Here is a 17,906-nt window from a genome sequence, read left to right as displayed (position 1 = left end):
TGTATCAAGTAAAAAAGCTTTTTTAGACTACATAAAAAACAGAAAAACAACGCTGAAACTTAAACACGAGGAGAGATTTCTTTCTCTTATTTTTGCTCACCCTCTTTGTTTACGTTTTATCACAAGTTTTAGGTCTCGTGCTATATTAAATAGATCAACATCTCTTTGGTTTAAGGCTTGAAAATGCATCAATACGTATCCATTAAAGGCTACTGAAAAAGACAGTGTATATGTGTGGACACATCTCCAAAGCACTTTGTTTTCACATGTGTTAGAACATGTGGAATGAAACCAGTGAGTCTGGCGAAAACAAAGGTAACACAAGGAGGTGACATGCAGAGAAAACAATATTGGTAAACAAAGATTGAAAATCATGTAGATATTTTGAACAAAACTGCATTTCATCTTTTTCGAGAGGCAATATACAGTTAATCACATGAAGTGCTCTCAAGCAAATTCTCAGTATGTGTGTGTGTGTGTGTGTCTTGGTGTATTGCTGTGTATTGTCTCATGACAGTCAGACAGGCCCCCCGTCTCCTCATTACAACTCTAATTCTCTTATAGAGTAACTGTCCTTCAGTAATCAAGCATTACCACTGGTGACCAGAGGAGAGCCGTCCAAATTACCATTTAGATTGGACACCTCTATGCCAAGAGAAAGCCAATTTCTCAATGAGGATTTAGCGAGGGAAAGGAATGGGAGGGAAGGCAAGAGAGTGAGGAGAAATCCCAGCAGAGGAGTTTTGTTTGCATCATTCCTCTTTGAATCCTGTATCACACCAATGTCTCGTTTCATTTCAGTGGCAGTTGCTTTAAAATGTGCAGACAGAGTCGGTGTTTTTCCTCTGCAGGGCTGTCCGCCCGGTGATCTGAGCCACTGAAATTTGAAAGGAAACAGGTGCTGCTGTTAATAATTGAAACTGGCAAATTGGCTCACTCTGTGCTAAGCTCCAGCAGCTGGGGAAATGACCCATTTTCCAGCCAAGTGGAATTTTTTTGCATTAAAAATACTCAAGTCTGAGTAGCACTTGTTTATTGGCAGGAATTATTTGGAATTTTGCGTCACTTTGATTTCAATTGCTGCTCAGAAGTGGGGAGACTAACCTGAAGCCAAAGCAGATGAATATCTATATTATGCTTAATCATCTTTGTATTCAATTTATGAAGACTTTAATCTGAGGTCCTGACCGGGCTTAAAGGAAACAGATTTTTTTTGTATCCACAGCTGCCTGGACATCTGCCTGCTCAGCTGCTTGTATGTGGGTGCGTGTGTGTGTGAACTTGTATTACTCATTATGTTACAGAGTGATACAGGAAATCACTTTCAACTTCCTTTTTTGGGGCGACAAATAGCAAAACAAAAACACTATAATAACTTCAGGGTGACGACTTTGTACAAATTTAGTTATAGAATTAGGGTCAGTTTTAGCTAATGGTCAAAAGTATATATACATGTAAAGCATTACTTGTTTAACCCTAATATTATGCTCTTCGTGAATAGGGGTTGATTAATGTGCAAATTGTCAGTTGCTAGGCTATGAACTAACCCATTTATTATTCTTACTATATCCTATAAAATACTGTAAATAATCTAAAAGTCCATGGACTAACATGAACTCTGTATTGGTGTTTGTTTTTTGTTTTCAACATACATTAAAATATGTGTAAATATAGGAATGCACACACAGAATTAAACGTTAATTTCAATTTTGTCCTGGCAGCTACTTTAACACTATCCACATTTACGACATCTCAATAATTAAGTTTACAAGTAATTTTTTCATATACAACTACGACGTCCAAAACAAGATTAAACATCAACATTTTCTTCCACTGTATGTCCCCTCGATTCTGCTGTTCATTATTTATTGTATATCTGTTTGTTCTTCTCCACAGGTTTTTAATTTACTTTGAAACAGAAAAATCATCCATGCCTAACTTTGTGCCAAAGCTAATCTCATATTGACTTTTTCCCTTTGAAAAGGCAACTTTGTATTTGATAAAACAGATTGTCTTGAATTTGTTTTGAGTCCATTTAAAAAAATAAAAAATCATAACCTACAATATTTCAATATTGTTTAACTGGTCACTAATTTATCAGATTGAAATATTAAAGTTTTCCCAACTTGACTCGCAAAACCATAGTTCATTCAGTTGACTGTAACATATCTATATTAATCTCTTGTATCGCCTCTCGGGCCAGCACATACACTAATAACCGGGTCAATGATGTAAGGCCTCTTAAAAGCTTTTTTTCCCCCCACAAAGAAACAGTTTTAAAACAGCTTCTCATTACAGAGGATCAAATCAAAGATCCAATCTGTCAACTTGATCTCAGACTCCTGCCTGATCACACGCTTGGATGCAGAAATCATCCTGTTCATTATGTCTCCAGGTTCTGTTTTTGTGTCGAAATGTGACATAAGCCACTCACAGCCGTCCCTGTGCTTCCCCGCCACGAGCAGTGGGGATTCTTTTTTGCATCATTGTGAATCAAATAAATAATTATATTTGACACATAAAAGTGCACAAAAGGTTGTTGGCATTTGTTTGTTTGTTTGTTTTTTTTTAAAACAGAGGCTCTGTCATTGTCTGGAAATAAATGATAAGCCGACACCAACTGGGCTCGACCTGTGCATGGCATGGTGCGCGGTGGCAGATGGCTTTGGTCGTCTATGATGGCAGCACAGCTGAATGAGGGCAAATGTGGTGTGTGAATGGCTTCACTGCTGGCAAATGGGCTTGTTTGTTGTCTCCTTGAATGATCCAGATGTCGTCAAGAGGAACCTTCATGTTCTTGTTGTCTTAATTACTCTTCATGCTACAATTAAGAACTCTCTCACTCACTCCCACGCACACATGTACATTCTCATATACAGAGAATGCACATTATGTACATTATCATACAGATCCTGATGATAACTCAGTGTTAATACCAGAGAATAAACCAAAAATGTCTACACACATTGCCATTTTGTCCTGAGTGAAACAGTTGAGTGTAGATTTGATTCACCCGACCTGCAAAACCTATTTCTCTGTGTTTGTATTAAACATGGCCTCAAGCAATAACAAACTTTACATAAGCTGGTGTACTTTATAGTAAGTCCTCAGAATTCAGTTTGGAAAACAACAAACAAAGCAATATTGACAGAGTATATAGTTTCTGAGTTTGGTTCTCTTTCATAGTTTAGCCCTTTAACTCCTGCCACACCTGACTAGTCACAGTGAACAACAGAGGAATAAAATGTGTGGTCCTTTTGTCAAGGTTACAGAGATCCTCTCTCCCTGACCCTCGCACCACACACAGACTCCACTTGGTTACTGACTGACACTAATCGTCAGCATTTCCTCAGGGGGTCACAGTTCAGACCGGAGGCCTTGAGATACTATAGCATGTTTGAATTGTGGTTGCCATTTAGGGCATCTAATCCCGCAAATAAATTGAGTTTTTTTTTATTTATTTGTGGTGGCGTTTGTGTCTTCATCTTCTTTCGGCGTCTCCCTGCAGGAGTCGCCACAGCGGATCATGTGCCTCCATCTTGTCCTGTCCCTTGTGTCCTCTTCTGTTACACCAGCTGTCCTCTTGTCCTCCTTGTCCACAACATTAATGAACCTTTTTCTGTGGTCTTTTTCTTTTCCTCCATCCCGGCAACTCCATCTTCAACAATCGTTTTGTCCAATATAATCACTCTCCTCTCTTCTCATGACCAAAATGTGTCCTGTCCATCCTGGTCACTCCTGAAAACCTCAGCACCTCCAGCTCTGCCTCCTGTTTTATGTGGTGGCATTTGTATAATCAATTTATACTGTATGCACACAAACAGAGTGTTGTGTAATAGGTGACTAATTTAAATGTGTGGGCTTTGGCTTACAGATGTTGCTGGAATTACTTAAGGCCTCATTGTCCTGTGGTTCCATTTGAGCGGATGACTGGTGCTCTTCTTCTCGCTTGACTTTGTTTTTATATTCAGACCATTGAGCTTCCTCTCTCCTTGGTGTCGCCACATTGATTGCGATCACTTATCATGAACAGCTTTGTTGTAAGTGCCTTGATCAGTTGGCAGTCGTCTGCACTTTTATGTTAATTCAGTCCCTTTTAAGTTCAATTTAATTTGTCTCTCACTTACCGACTAATGCTCTGTGACAATGAGGATGTGCCAATCAGTATAATGTCAGATTCCCTTCATATTATGCCATATCCCAGTGGTAATACACAAAAATTACACCGTGTGTCAGAGTTATCAATGCCTGTCAGAGGCAACCTCAACATTTCAGTCACTCAGACGTTAAAAATAAACGGTAATAAACACTAGAGGGGGAAGCAATCACTTTTGTAATATCATAAAACAAATTACCCTCAGGCAGATGGTATACAGAGGATTTAAGTTAATAATAACCGCCTTAAATCAAAGACGGTGTTCATTAGCTGCTCAGCAGTTTTGTCTGTCTTAATATTGTCTGTATTCCGCACTGCCTTAATATATCTTGTAATTGCTGACTGAAATATTTGGGATTTAGCCAATTAGGACTGTGATATATTTTCTACTTACTAACTGGCAGCCCATTAATATTTTTAGTGCGCTATGTCAACTTTGTTTACTTTTGAGCGATTAGTAGTAGAATGAGAATGAATGTTTTATTAATGGAGGCTATTTATCACAGCAAAAGTTTAATGGATGTTCAAGTTTGACCACTGAGCCACGCTTGTTTATTGCTCCTCTCCTCTCATATTTACGAAATTGCTGCAGTTTGTTTGCAAACAGATTTAATATGAATCCATTTTTGCTACATTGACAGTGTTGTGGGGGTATAAAAAAATGAAATTAGCGCCTTCCATTAACAGGCGGCACATGTACATTTCAGCACCTGCTTTCAAGGCAGGTCATTTTCCTTTCACAAATAATAAGTGACTTATTTTGCACCATTTGCCTATAAATCCGTGTGTATTAGGGAGAGTGGTGGTGCACTTCAGTGACTGCTTCCAAACGTCCGCCGCAGTTTGATGGATTTTCTTTCTAAGCACAGGATGTATCAAAGGCAAGATGCAAGGAATAGTCAAATCTTTGTAAAGAATTGTATATGAAAAAGTCCAAATCTTTCAGATAATCTAAGGTTTTAATGATCCATTTTAAGCCCTTCTGAATTCTGAGGTATTCTTTCATTTCAAGATATTGTGACACGGGCTGCATTTTCATGTTTCCACCTAGCGAAGCAGCCACTCAGACGTTTATAGCGTTTAACCCAATTACCCAGGAGCTGCTGCTTTTTCAATATTTGTACTTTTGGAGGGATTTTGTGTTTATGAAGAGAAAACTCTGCTGGTTCTACAACACTAATACATTTTTGGAAAGAGGCAGGAAAAAGTTGCAATATTTATTGTCCATGGGTGCTTTTCAGGGACGTTATGTACAACCCCGAGAACATAGTGTGGCTTTGATAAGAATGTTTTGTCATCGTTGGACTTGATGTTCTGTTCCAGACTACTGTAGCTACTAGCTTAGCCAGTATTTCTGTCTGTCTGTCTGTCTGGTCACACTCTGACCGAGGGGAAGAGACAGACTGCTGAGTGTAACAGTCAAGTTAAAATGCTGGGACATTGCTCCCCTCTAATCCCTTTGGCTCTGTAGATTAGGAGAGACGTGGTTTAGTGCCAAGTGCATAATAAATATTCTGGTCATCTTCCTTTCTTTCAACAAGAGGCAACTTTTGGCCATGTTTCACTCATCCATTAAAATGCTGAAATTCCCCTTTGCTTTCAGAGCAAAATCAAGTCAAAGAGGGACTTTGTTTGCATGATGAACAGGTAGCGTGAACTATTGTTCTCTGTAAAAGCAGAGAAAGAAAACTCTGCAGACCGATCTGTGTTCAGATACGGCCACTGATTTTTCTTTTGTCAGATGTGGCAGCACCAACTGTATTAAAGTTAGGGTTGGAGAAGTTCAGCAGTGACGCTGAAGTTCTGTGGATACTTGTTCAATTGACGACGTGATGATGAAAAACAACAAAGACATTACGTTAACCTACCGGTCCACCGTCATCACTTTCTGGGCTTTCAGTTGTCACCTGCTGTTGACACCTTTTCTACCGCAACGGTCTCGTTGGATTTAGCAAGATAGCACAAGCTCTGGTGTTGTCTTCTGAGCATGTGCGATTAGTGCATGAAGAGTAAAAAATGCCCCAGAAAATAATCTCCCACCCATCAAAACTCTAAACAACTTTTTGTTTGTCCACTGTGGGCTCTTGTAAAAACATGGCGATCCAAAATGGTGGCCTCTGAAGAGCCTGACCCAGCATTGCATTCGTAAATATAACCGTTTGCGCTTGTACAAATCGGTGTGGAGGAGTTGGCTTCTGGCACCATCGCAGCTGAAGAGTCATCACCACTTGTTCTGGTCAGTTGTCATGTCCTCTCAGATAATGATGTTTTATCTAACTGTGAATATTCTACACAAGCATTCTGACTTTTTATCGATCTCTTTTTTTTATCAGTGCTCTACACTTGCCTTTCATTGTCATGGTTCTACTCTTTAGGTGCTGCCTCCAGTGACTCTCTCACACACACACACACACACGCAGACGTATGTGTACTGTGTGATCATTATGTCTCTTATCTAGACCCTTTGTACAGAGTAAATAAGCCTCAGACTGCAGCCGGACAGTTACTCTGCTATTGGAATTGCTCAGGTAACTTAACCCGTGGAAGCTCATTTCCAATGCAACCGTTTTGGCTCCTTCAACTATGTCTGGCTTCCTAATGCTGCTCTTGCTCCTCTGTCTGTGTCAGGTCTCATATCACAGAGTGTGGTTTAAGATTAAGTGTTATTCATTCCTTTATTATTTCTCTATGACAATAAAGTAAGAGGGGGGGGCGGAACCCACCCAAAATACTGTAAATATTATCACTGAAGCCCTGAGGTTAGGAAAAGAGGGGCGGCAAACCTAGTTTCTCATTTTAGTCGCTTTAATTGTCATCGTAAATTGGGCTTAATTTGTCAGCTGAAATTGCGTTATGATGATTGGCACAGGAGGGGATGAGAATTTTAGCAGCACTAATTGGTTCCCCACGCAGTCCAATTTAGGGTGAGCTGCCTGCACGTCACAACCCTTCCTCTTTCTAATAAGAAACAACAACATTTCACCCTGCCTGTTTAGAGCATTTTGTTTATTTAAGGTGTGCACAAATACACGCTGCTATGGAGAAGAGTTTAATTTAGCACATTTATATTGTGATGCTTTGTTTTTTTAGTGTTGAATGTAAACTTTACTGTATTTTAATGTTATTTACTCTATTTTATTTATTTGTCTGACATGGATATTATAAATTAAATTCTGTGAGCTAGAATTAACCCTTTTTGGACATATTATTGTATACAGGACCTGGCTAATGTGCAGCCCTTATCTTCAATTACGCTTTTAAAGAATAAACAAACTGGACATCTAAAATCCAATATCTCAGTGTTTGTAGATTTATAAAAAAAAGCAAAAAAATCTCTGATCTGTGGACCTTTACCGTAAAAACTAAATGAATGTTGTTTTCTATTTTGCTAAGTTACAGTGTCCATTAACACGACGTGGCTCCTTTGCTGTTGTACTTCAAGATCATTTGACTTACTACCACGAAAGGAAGGTCATTCACATACTTACACCTAACAAAAAAAACCTTATAAAACTCAAAGCTTAATAAATTTTGTTTTTTCTGAAGAAGCCAGGAAAATGGCACTGTTTTATTGGCTTCCAATACTTTCAGTTTCAGTGCTGATAGCGGCATAAGTCGAAAGCAATTTAGATTCATATTGATAGGAACTTTCCTATAGTGTTGTCAAACTGATGACTTATTGAAAAATTTTTTTTTTCTTTCTTTCTTTTTTAACTTGTGAAACAAAACCACACACGGACAATTTACTGCAATCAAAGACAATATATGATTTTTGTCGGTGCAAAAATCAGTATCTGAAGACCATATATTGTGATGATGTTATTCTCGAGGGAGATGTATCATTTTGACCCACTCAGCCCACCATTGTATGAAGATGTGGGGGAGAGAAAATGAAACAGATGGGGTAGTTCATGGAGTGTGTTTTGTTCTGGAATATCTTGTGTAAAAGTTCAGACAGAGAGAAGAGTGGAGCTGTCAGCTCGTCTCCGCCTGGCGGTGAGTTGGGTCAGGTGTCAGAGAGAGCTGACACCTGAAGCAAAAACCAAACATGCAGTTAAGAGTGAAATGTAAAACGCTTGGCTGAAGCCTCTGTCCAATGTTCATGTCTGCAGAAGCTATTCTTTTGCATCCAGGACTCAAAATAAAAACAAGCATATTTAAATCATCTCTCATTACATAGATGCCAAAAAACTAAGGGGGACTCAGTGAACCACACTTCATAATTAGAATTAAATATAATTGACAGCTTTATTGTCATTGTATTTAATATATTATAATATATTATTATGTTAATATATTATATAATATATTATAATATAACACATTCCTATCGAGGACAGTGCATATTAAAAAGGCTATTAAAATCTATTGGCAATAGAAAAACAGCCACAGACAACACAACAAAAAGAATGTCATCTTCAAATGTGGTTGGTGCAGTAATTGCCCATTTTGTGAGTTTATGACACCAGTAAGGTAGGGAATGGCACCCTGGTTTGATGGTGGAAGTTACTTCTGCTGTTTTATTGACTTGTAAATTCACATTGATGTGTCCCACTTGGCTGCAGAGTTGTCTCATTTTCTTTCATGTTACCTTCGTCCTAATGATGCCACATAAATGGGCTTCATTTGGCTAAAAGCAATTTAAAACAGCTAGCATTTTAATCCCAAATTTGAAGGTCAGAAGCAGTTTGGAGGCAGATATAGTTTGTCTGTGCTGGACAATTTGTGCTTTATGTGTTTTCTTAATCACTTGTAGATGGGGCTTTTTGTTAATCCTGTCTCTGCATCTGGAGGACAGATGCTGGGGAATTAGTTGAGTGGGAATAACATTTTAATTTTTCTACCTTTATTTGGAAACTAAATGTGAAACGCTGATGTAAATAGACTCTTGTGGCCTTTACAGTATTTCTGGGTTTACTTCTGGTGCTAACGATGCTGTGAGAATTTCACCTGTGCTCACACTGGGTAAAGCTTTCCCTGTTGTTTCCCCTCATCTCTTGTCTTTTCTACCCTCAATTTCTTCTCTTTACCCCTGAGAGGAATATGATAAACAGTCAATTTGCATTTCTGGAATATTGTGTTTGGGCGTATGCATGTTGTCCCCGACTGAAATGGGCTGCTCAGCTCGCCTCTCGGATGTGTTTCTAATCATAATGACGATACAGTGCATACGTACGTTTCTCATTCTGAAATTAAATTATTCATCAAATACCAGAATTACAACATTGTGGTTGTACGCCTTTGTTAACCAACCATGTTACAGGAAATAAAGTCACATTTAGGTTTCTGCATATTCCTGGCACTAACTAGTGGCCAGAATTCGGTAATTGGTTACCCAGACTGAAATACCAGCGGTTACATGTTTTGCCACATTTTATAATTGCATGCATGGAGCCAAGCTGCTGCAGCCATTTCACTGTTTCAATCCCCTGTTTCCATTTTATTGCCACCAAATCTTCATTTCTTAATGTAGCTGGTGAATTATCCCAGTGTTTTCTTGTTTGTCTTGAATTGTTTTACATACATTTACATTTCCCCAGTGATGGATCCTAATGACTTTGGTAAGATGCTGACTTGTTTTTCGTAGTGCCAGCATTTCTGTGACTCTCTTTATGGGATTAATTGTAATAACCCATTACTTTTACACTTGTTCCATTAGGAAGAGAATTTTAAGTGCATGCTATACTTCAAAATTGGTAGTTTACTGTCTCAAAAGACTAAGTGGCAGACAAATAGGAATATATTGAATGGCCAAATGGGCGACGACTCCCCCCATAGTCTATGTATGAAAGTCTATGGGGAAATTGGCTTTATACTCGATTCATAACGTCAGTCAACATTTTCCTGAGGAGTTAATGGTCTCAATCATTAGTTTTATGTCTTTTTCAATAGAACAACATTTCAGTTTTATAAACAATGTAACAATGTGAAAATCGACAATGAAGGGAGTGCGATACCACCATCAGTGCAAGAACTCTCTACAATGTTTTACTCTGTAAATATTAAGCTCATGCTATATATACGTTGTGGTTACTCATTTTATATACTGCATTATTTTTTATTATCTTAATATTTAGTATTATTCTATATTGTGTATACCTACAGTAGATGTTTATCACCTTTATTTTTGACTGTCTTTGCTGCAGTAACAGTGTAAGTGTCCCTGTTGTGAGGGTAATAAAGGAGTATCTTAAAGATCTCTCTCGCCATATGATTTGGACACCAGTGTGATTGACAGCTCGTATCATCCAATAGGATCCTGCTGGGCAGGTGAATCAAAATGAGAATCTTGCAGCCTCAAGACAGGAGTTCAGATTTTTCTATGGGTGACATCATGACCAGCTGGCACTAGAACCCACTGTATGCCGCAGTGTGCTCCATACCACAATATACAGTGTGCAACAGGGAATTTGTGTCAAATCTGAGCTCTTGTGGATTTTTAGATCAGATATCATGTTTCCTGCAGGTGTCTCCTCGTGAGGTAATGATTTGTGTCGCTGGAGCTGTGTCTCTCAAAACAGTATGATTTTTAATCATCTCATACACACAGCAGGGATGGCGCTGATTAGTCCTGCATGAAGAACTAATATGAGCTTAACAACCAGGACCAGATGTGGTCTCTCTCTTCAGAGAGCAGAGGAAGAAAGGAGGATATTTATCAGCACTTAATCTGATTGTATAAGTGCAAAGACATAAACAGAGTAAATTTGGGTCCTTAAAAGCAGACATGCAGACAGACCTGTGTTGTGTGTGTGTGTGTGTGTGGGCAGGCAGCACACAAGCATAGACAATAATTTGTTCATGCATTGCATCCCTTTATTTACCTCTGTTTATCTTGACTCTGTCTGTCGAGAGCGCACGTAACAGAGCCAAGAATCTGCTCGGGAAACAAAAAGGATAAGCACCTTCATTTTTGGCCTCTGAGCTTCAGCTGTTATCCGGGACATATAAGGGTTCAAAACTCCAAAATCATCCTCTGGTATGATCCATTCTTTCACTTCTTGTTTTTCTATTGCCTGTTTTCTCACGGACACATTCTCATCGCTTATCACAAGTGCACACACGTCCCCTTGAGTGCTCTTTCTTTCAAACTGTAGAGCATAAGCCCACGTTGGATATATTTCTTTTGTGAATACTGAGAATACTGTGAGTGATAGGTGTTTGCCTGACCAGGTGCATAGTTGGAGAAAGGAATAGAGCAGGGAGCACTCGAGGAGGAGAGACTATCCAACATATAGCAAGCAGTCCATGGTATACTGATACAAATACACTTTGTGTGTCGTCTTGTTGGATGTGGGGAAAGCCCTTTTTGTGGCTAAAGGAGGTATTAGTCCATCTGGGCTAATAAAGTTATCTCACTCATGGAAAAGCTTCCATTTATCCTGTGTTTTTTTGAGCTGGCAAACGGGAGCAATTTTTTTGACTATTGTTTGACTTTCAAGTTCATGCGTGTCACATGTTAGCTGTGCATTTTCTGCGGGGCTTACTGAAGGGAGAGAGAGAGGTCAAAGTGTAATTAGATTTATGTTCTTTATCTGCAGGGATTTTACATAACACTGATAGGGATAATTAATTAGCTTGTGCCTTTGGTGTCATTAAAACCCCTCAATAATCTGACTTTCGTTCTGTGTGAATAGCTGCTGACTAGTGAGAGCACACGGAGAAACAAGAGTGACACAGTAAACTCCGGGTGATTGTGACTGCTGCTAGTTTGCAGAGTCTGTTTCGTGTCCTGCTTCTCACAGACACTTTGAGAAGCAGGGTTTCTTCTCTATTAGCTTTAATTTCAGTTTTATCTGATTACACTGAGAAGAATATGTGAGGCTTCACAAAGGACGCTGTGCAAAATGCATCACAATGAACCCCCGGTGACGGCTCATTCACCTTGACTCTGCCAATGAAAGCATGCGTCTTCTCATTATCTGGTGTCTGTGAATCAGAGCGATGTTGTGTTTGGCTATGAGTCCCAGTGAGGAAGTGATAAAAGCAAAGTTTTGAAGACCACTTCACAAAAACAGTTTGTCAGCTTCCTCATAATGCCAAGTGACACTCACGGAGTGTATATAAGTCCTCTGGTAGCAAAGCAAGCATTCATTGCGAAGATTTTGAGATTTTGTACATTCTATTCTTTTAAGTCTATTTTCAAGTATTTTGAGCACAAAAAAAAATCTCTTGTAACATGCTCTATCATCCATTTTCCTCTAAATGGGAGCATGATTTACAAAATTGACATCATATGCTATTGAAGAAGGACTAATACTAGTGATTGAGAACTGATATTATAAATCAGGTAAGTAGTACCCTTCTAGTCAAAGTTTTTTTTGTAACTAGTGGAGTTGCTTCCTGGTGGCTGCTCAGTACGTTCTTACTTCCTGATAAGCTTCACCTGGCAAACTGGAGGACTATGTCCATTGTTCTTTATATACAGTCTATGGTTTGGTTAGTCATACTCATACTCATGAACACGGTCTTTTAAGTTGACAATAAACCACCAACTCTGTGGGGCTCCTTGGAGACACAGCAGTGTGCACAGCTGAGGCAAAGGTAAATGGAAGTATTGTGAGCACACACAAAAAAATTCTCCCGGTGATGGAGCTAGAATAAAAGTTATGGGTTATTAATATTAATCCCGAGAGGCACACAAATGATGGTGCTACAAAAAAGTCAGCGTTTACCAAAGTCATCCATCACTGGGGAAACTCAGAGGGAGACATTGAGATAATTTACCAGCGACATTAGGAATTCAAGTCCTGGTGGCAATAAACTGGAAACAGGGGATTAAAAAAAGTCAGATGGCCTGAGCCCTTTTCAAATGAGGCAAATCATGTAAGCATTGTTTCAATTTGCAATTACAGAACTCTGGCTACTATTCAACACTACAGTGTAGGGGCATGCAGAAACCAAAACGGTGGCTGTATTTCTTGTAATTTCGAGGTTTGTAATTGGTGAGTGATTTAATGCCATACGGTGCACAGTCATGTTTTTTCCCAAAGGTTTTTATCATGTATGCTCTGTGTCATACACATTTTGCCCTCTCACTATTTGCATCCTCAAAATCAAGCCTGAGCATATTGAATGAGGACTGCATGGTTGGTGTAGTGGTTAGCACGCTTACCTTTGTAGAAAGAAGACCCAGGTTCTTTCACTCCCTAGTTTGTCTTTCCTTCCTTTCCTCGCTCTCTCTCACTCTCTCTCTCCCTCCTTCCAACCACTGATGCCTAGTGTTTGCTCATTGTGTGAATTGTTGGGTTTCCCTGCTCTCCATGATGTTATCTATGTAATGTATGTAATGATTTGGCGCTATACAAATAAAATTTAATTGAATTTACCCTGTCAAACAAGGGCCTTTCTGCATGGTGTGTATGCGTGGATTTCCTGGGTTCTCTGGTTTCCTCCCACAGACAAAAACATGCAGATTTGGACACATTGACTGTCCAATTGTTTGTCTCTATGTGGCGCTGGGGTGGACTGGCAAACTGTCCAAGGTGTGACTCCGCCTATTGCCCTATGTCAGCACAGACCCCCCGTGACCCTCATGGCAGTGATATACTCTAGCAGGGTGATAGGACTTCCACACCGGAGCTTTAAATATCAGGCCCCTAAAAAATGGCATATCCTTTTTTCCTCCAGAGCAATCAGCATAGAGATTTGTGCTCATCTTAAGGTTGCACAATGCAAGAATAGCACGGCAAAGGATAAACCGCTGCCAGATATTTTGTGAACCAGTCCTCACTCCTGAAGAGCTGTCATGGTAAGGGATTGAAAATCCGTTTGACAGCCTGTATGACGAGTGATTTCTGCAGGGAAACCGAGACAAAGTCTTGGCCTATTTGTAAATTCTTTTTGAGAAGGACAGGGAGGACGGTGAAGACAACACTGTCAGGCTGTGATCAAGGCCACAGCTGAAATGTCCATGAAAATGCAGAATTCTTTGGATGTCGTGAGGTGATTAGGGTTTTTTTTTAATTCATGAAGAGTGTGGGATGAAGAAATGCTTCCGTGTGGAATGCTCAGATGTTATCTTTCCTCGTTTTCTGACATCAATGATGATGGTAGTCATTGTTGTTTTTCGTCTTTTGGGGGTGTTTGTGTGAAATGATTTTTCATTGCATATGTTATGTTTTTTCATTCACCAACATGAGCTTTTGAAACTTTATAGCCAGTATTTGTGAGTTGCAATCTTCAGTACAAAAAAATGGTAATTTCTTCAAATTTGTCAAGATTCAGATTTGAAGAAATGAATCTTAATATTAGCATAATGCTATTTTAAAGGTGTAATGTGTTAATTTTAGTGTATAATCACTTTGTTATAACAATGTCCTCAGTTTTGATATCTTTTAGCCTTTTTTACGTCCTTAATCAAGGGTTGTGCTTTAAAAAAAAATCCACTATGTGACACTGCCATGTCTCAATAGCCAGGCATGCATTTAGTCTCCAAACAAAGATGACTCTACCCACCGTAAACTCAATGTATACACCAACTTAAAATCTGTATCTAGGCGACCGACACTGCTGTTGACAACAACGTCCTTTCTGTAGTGGCCTTCCCATTCCCTGTGCACTTAGAGGAATGGGAAATAGGGAAATAGAGGAACGAACACAAGAGTCATCTGTTGTCATTTACAGTGTCACTATTAGACATCACTCATTCTCACACACTGCACTTTCAATCTATTTTGTTTTATTCACTAAACCAGTTCTCTTCATCTTATGTCATTTTTGCGGGATGTAAAAAGGACGTTTTCATGTAGATACAGTATGTATTTGCAATGTGAATTATATTCCCGGTAAATAAGTCACAATCGCCCCGCAGCAGCCTTTGAGATTCTTGTTTATCGATATATATATTTTTGTGAGCAGATAAATTCTCGTGGTTTATTTCCTCTGACTTCACGTTCACCGGGTACTTGCAGCACTTTTTGCCCTGCGGTACAAAGTGTATTTTATAGAAAGCCTGTCTGCTTTGTGGAACCTTTATTCCATTTTCTGTCACATAATTGTGTTTCTGGAAGAATAAATCATAATCGGAGAAGCGTATTGTCTTTGAATAAAACCTGAGCTTTGATCATCCACAAAACCTGTATTTTTAAATTATTATTTATTTTTTTTTTACAGCCGGGGGAGATTTGTTCAGGTGGTGCAGCGATAAAAAAACTTTTCTATTGTTTCCATCTCTTTGTGTGTGTGTAATTGTGTGTTTTGTTGGCACTCCCGAGAGGAAGAGTTGAATGGGAGAGACCATTATGGAGTGAAAACTGTCTCTGTAGAGCAGTAGGCTACAGTGTCTCGGTTATCAGTGTGTTCATGCAGTTCTTGTGGAATCAGACAGTGTGAAATTGCAGGAAGGCGAATGTTTGTGGCTCAGCTTTCTGTGTGTTTTCCGAAGCTCACATATACAGTAGCAGGTGTGTTGGACTAGAACCACTGGGTTAGCACGTCATTTTAATACATATTTATTTCTATTAGCACGCTGTCTGCACTCAGGTCATATATCTATACAATACGGAGACGTCTCTAAGTTATCCCCATTGTCCCACATGTCATTTGCAGCATTGATTTATTTTGCTCTATCTTTAGTCATTGTTTCAATAAAAGAAATTGGGTTTAATGCTAATATTTTCCCTCATCATGAAAGAGTCTTGAAATACTCAGATCAGTAAACAACCTTGAAATTGTGGAGCTCCGGATGTCAACTCTGTTTGTTTTCACTGCCATGGTGACGGCAAAAGCTTCTGTAAAAAGTGGGCTCTTAAAATCCAAGGTGATCGAGATATTTATTGCAGAACTTGGACTGAATATTACTGACCCATATAGTGCTTTTCAAGAGTATGGAAACATCCGGAGCGGACACTATTCCAGAACCAATCTTCAACTTTCTGATAAACTTGCCGTTAGACATATGCAATAAAAGCGAGTAAAATAAACAAGATACTGAAGCTGGTAAACGTTGCCTTCTGTACTTGATATGAAGTGATCAAGTGGAATCCATCGCCTGTGTGTATGTTTTCCATGGCTTTGTCTTTTATGCTTGTTTTATGGCAGTGTTTGACCTCTGTTGTGATCCTGGGAGACTTTCTTCGTCCCTGACTGTTTTTGTTTCCCAGAGCACAGCAGCTATCCACCATCTTCTGGAGTTGCCTGACATAATTACCTGATATACAGAATCAAAAGTATTGGGACGCCTGACCATTACACCACCAGGGACTGTAATGACAGATTCAAGTACATACACTGTACTTTAGGGGTGGGTCAAAATATCAATATGGCCTGCCTCGTGCAGTACAATAATCCATACACCAGAGAGCTCTAAGGTAAACAGTCCCTGCCAGTTTCACTCGCTGGGAGTTGCTGTTTCATGTCTCCTTGTGGTTGCGCTGCACAAATGAATGAGGGAAAGGAAACTTGGGCAGAAGTTATGTGGGAGGCCAAAGATGTGGGAGTTTACCGTGGGAAAAGCTACGTTAAGAGATGCTCCATCCACGTTCAGTACATAGACTTTATGCCCTTTGTTTGTCTCTATGTTGTGAATAAATAGAGAAATCCTGCACTTTTAACTTTTCACGGATGTTTTGTTTTCTTATGATATCGTGATGTATCGCTATATGATTGTCTTGCAACGTATTGATGATCATAAAATCATTGTACTGTGATATTGGTGGTATCGTGGACCACGTATCATGTCATAGCCTGTGATTCCCTACTGTACTTTAATACGGAGTTGGTTGCCCCTTTTGCAGCTATAACAGCTTCCACACCGCAATATTTTGAGGTGTTTCTATGGGAATTTGTGCTCATTCATTCTGTAGTGCATTACACTGATGTTGGAACGAGGAGGCCTTGCTCACAATCTCTGTTCCAGTTCCTCGATGAGGTTGAGGTCAGGGCTCTGTGCGGGCCGTTCTTCCTCAGGAAAACTTGACAAACCATGTGTTTATAATACTGCTTGTCATGTTGGAGTAGAAAAAGACCTTCCTAAAACAATGTCGGGAGCAGAACGTTGTCCAAAATGTCTTGCTATGCTGAAGAGTTAAGATTGTCCTTCATTGGAGATAAGGGACAGAGCCAAAAGCCTAATTGAAACACCTGCATTCAGATGTGGCGGCCAAATACTTTTGTCCATACCGTGTAAATGTTGCCTTGTATATGCATTTGACCAGCAAAATGGCTATTGTTTTCATTCCGACTGTTGCATGCTGGGATTGTGTGACATGGGCTTCAGGAGCTCTATTGGAAATATGAGACACGGCACATCCAACATGAGCCCCACAACATTAACTAACCAGATCATCAACTACTGTATCTTAGCCACCCATGCTCATCTTCATACACCAGATGTGGTATTATGTAAGCCTACATACACACACACATGCACACACACATAACATCATCCAGATGGAGAGAACAGGTTCCCCACTCACAGGATGCAAACAAGCCACTTATGGGAGCGCACACGCAGGCACAGTGTCATATCACCTACAAGGCATAAGGATGAGAGCTGCAGTTGTTAACGGCGGAAGTCGGCAGCAGAATATTTTCTATTCATGTTGTCAAACTTTCCATATTTTCATAGCAATATAGCCCGAGCAGTGGGAGTGGAAATGTTGTCCGAGGGTCTGCAGTGAGTCTGAGCAGGAAGCTGTGAGGCTCCATTCCACCAGTGTCTGCAGCCAGCTGTAATTGGCTTACACATTCCTCCGAGGATTACCTCTCACTCCTTATTTGTTTGTATAAAAAATGTTGAAACATTTGC

This window comes from Solea senegalensis, linkage group LG15, assembly GCF_019176455.1.
Source record: "Solea senegalensis isolate Sse05_10M linkage group LG15, IFAPA_SoseM_1, whole genome shotgun sequence".
NCBI lineage: Eukaryota > Metazoa > Chordata > Actinopteri > Pleuronectiformes > Soleidae > Solea > Solea senegalensis.
The sequence above is the reverse complement of the archived record's forward strand: the minus strand, read 5'-3'. Positions refer to the sequence as shown.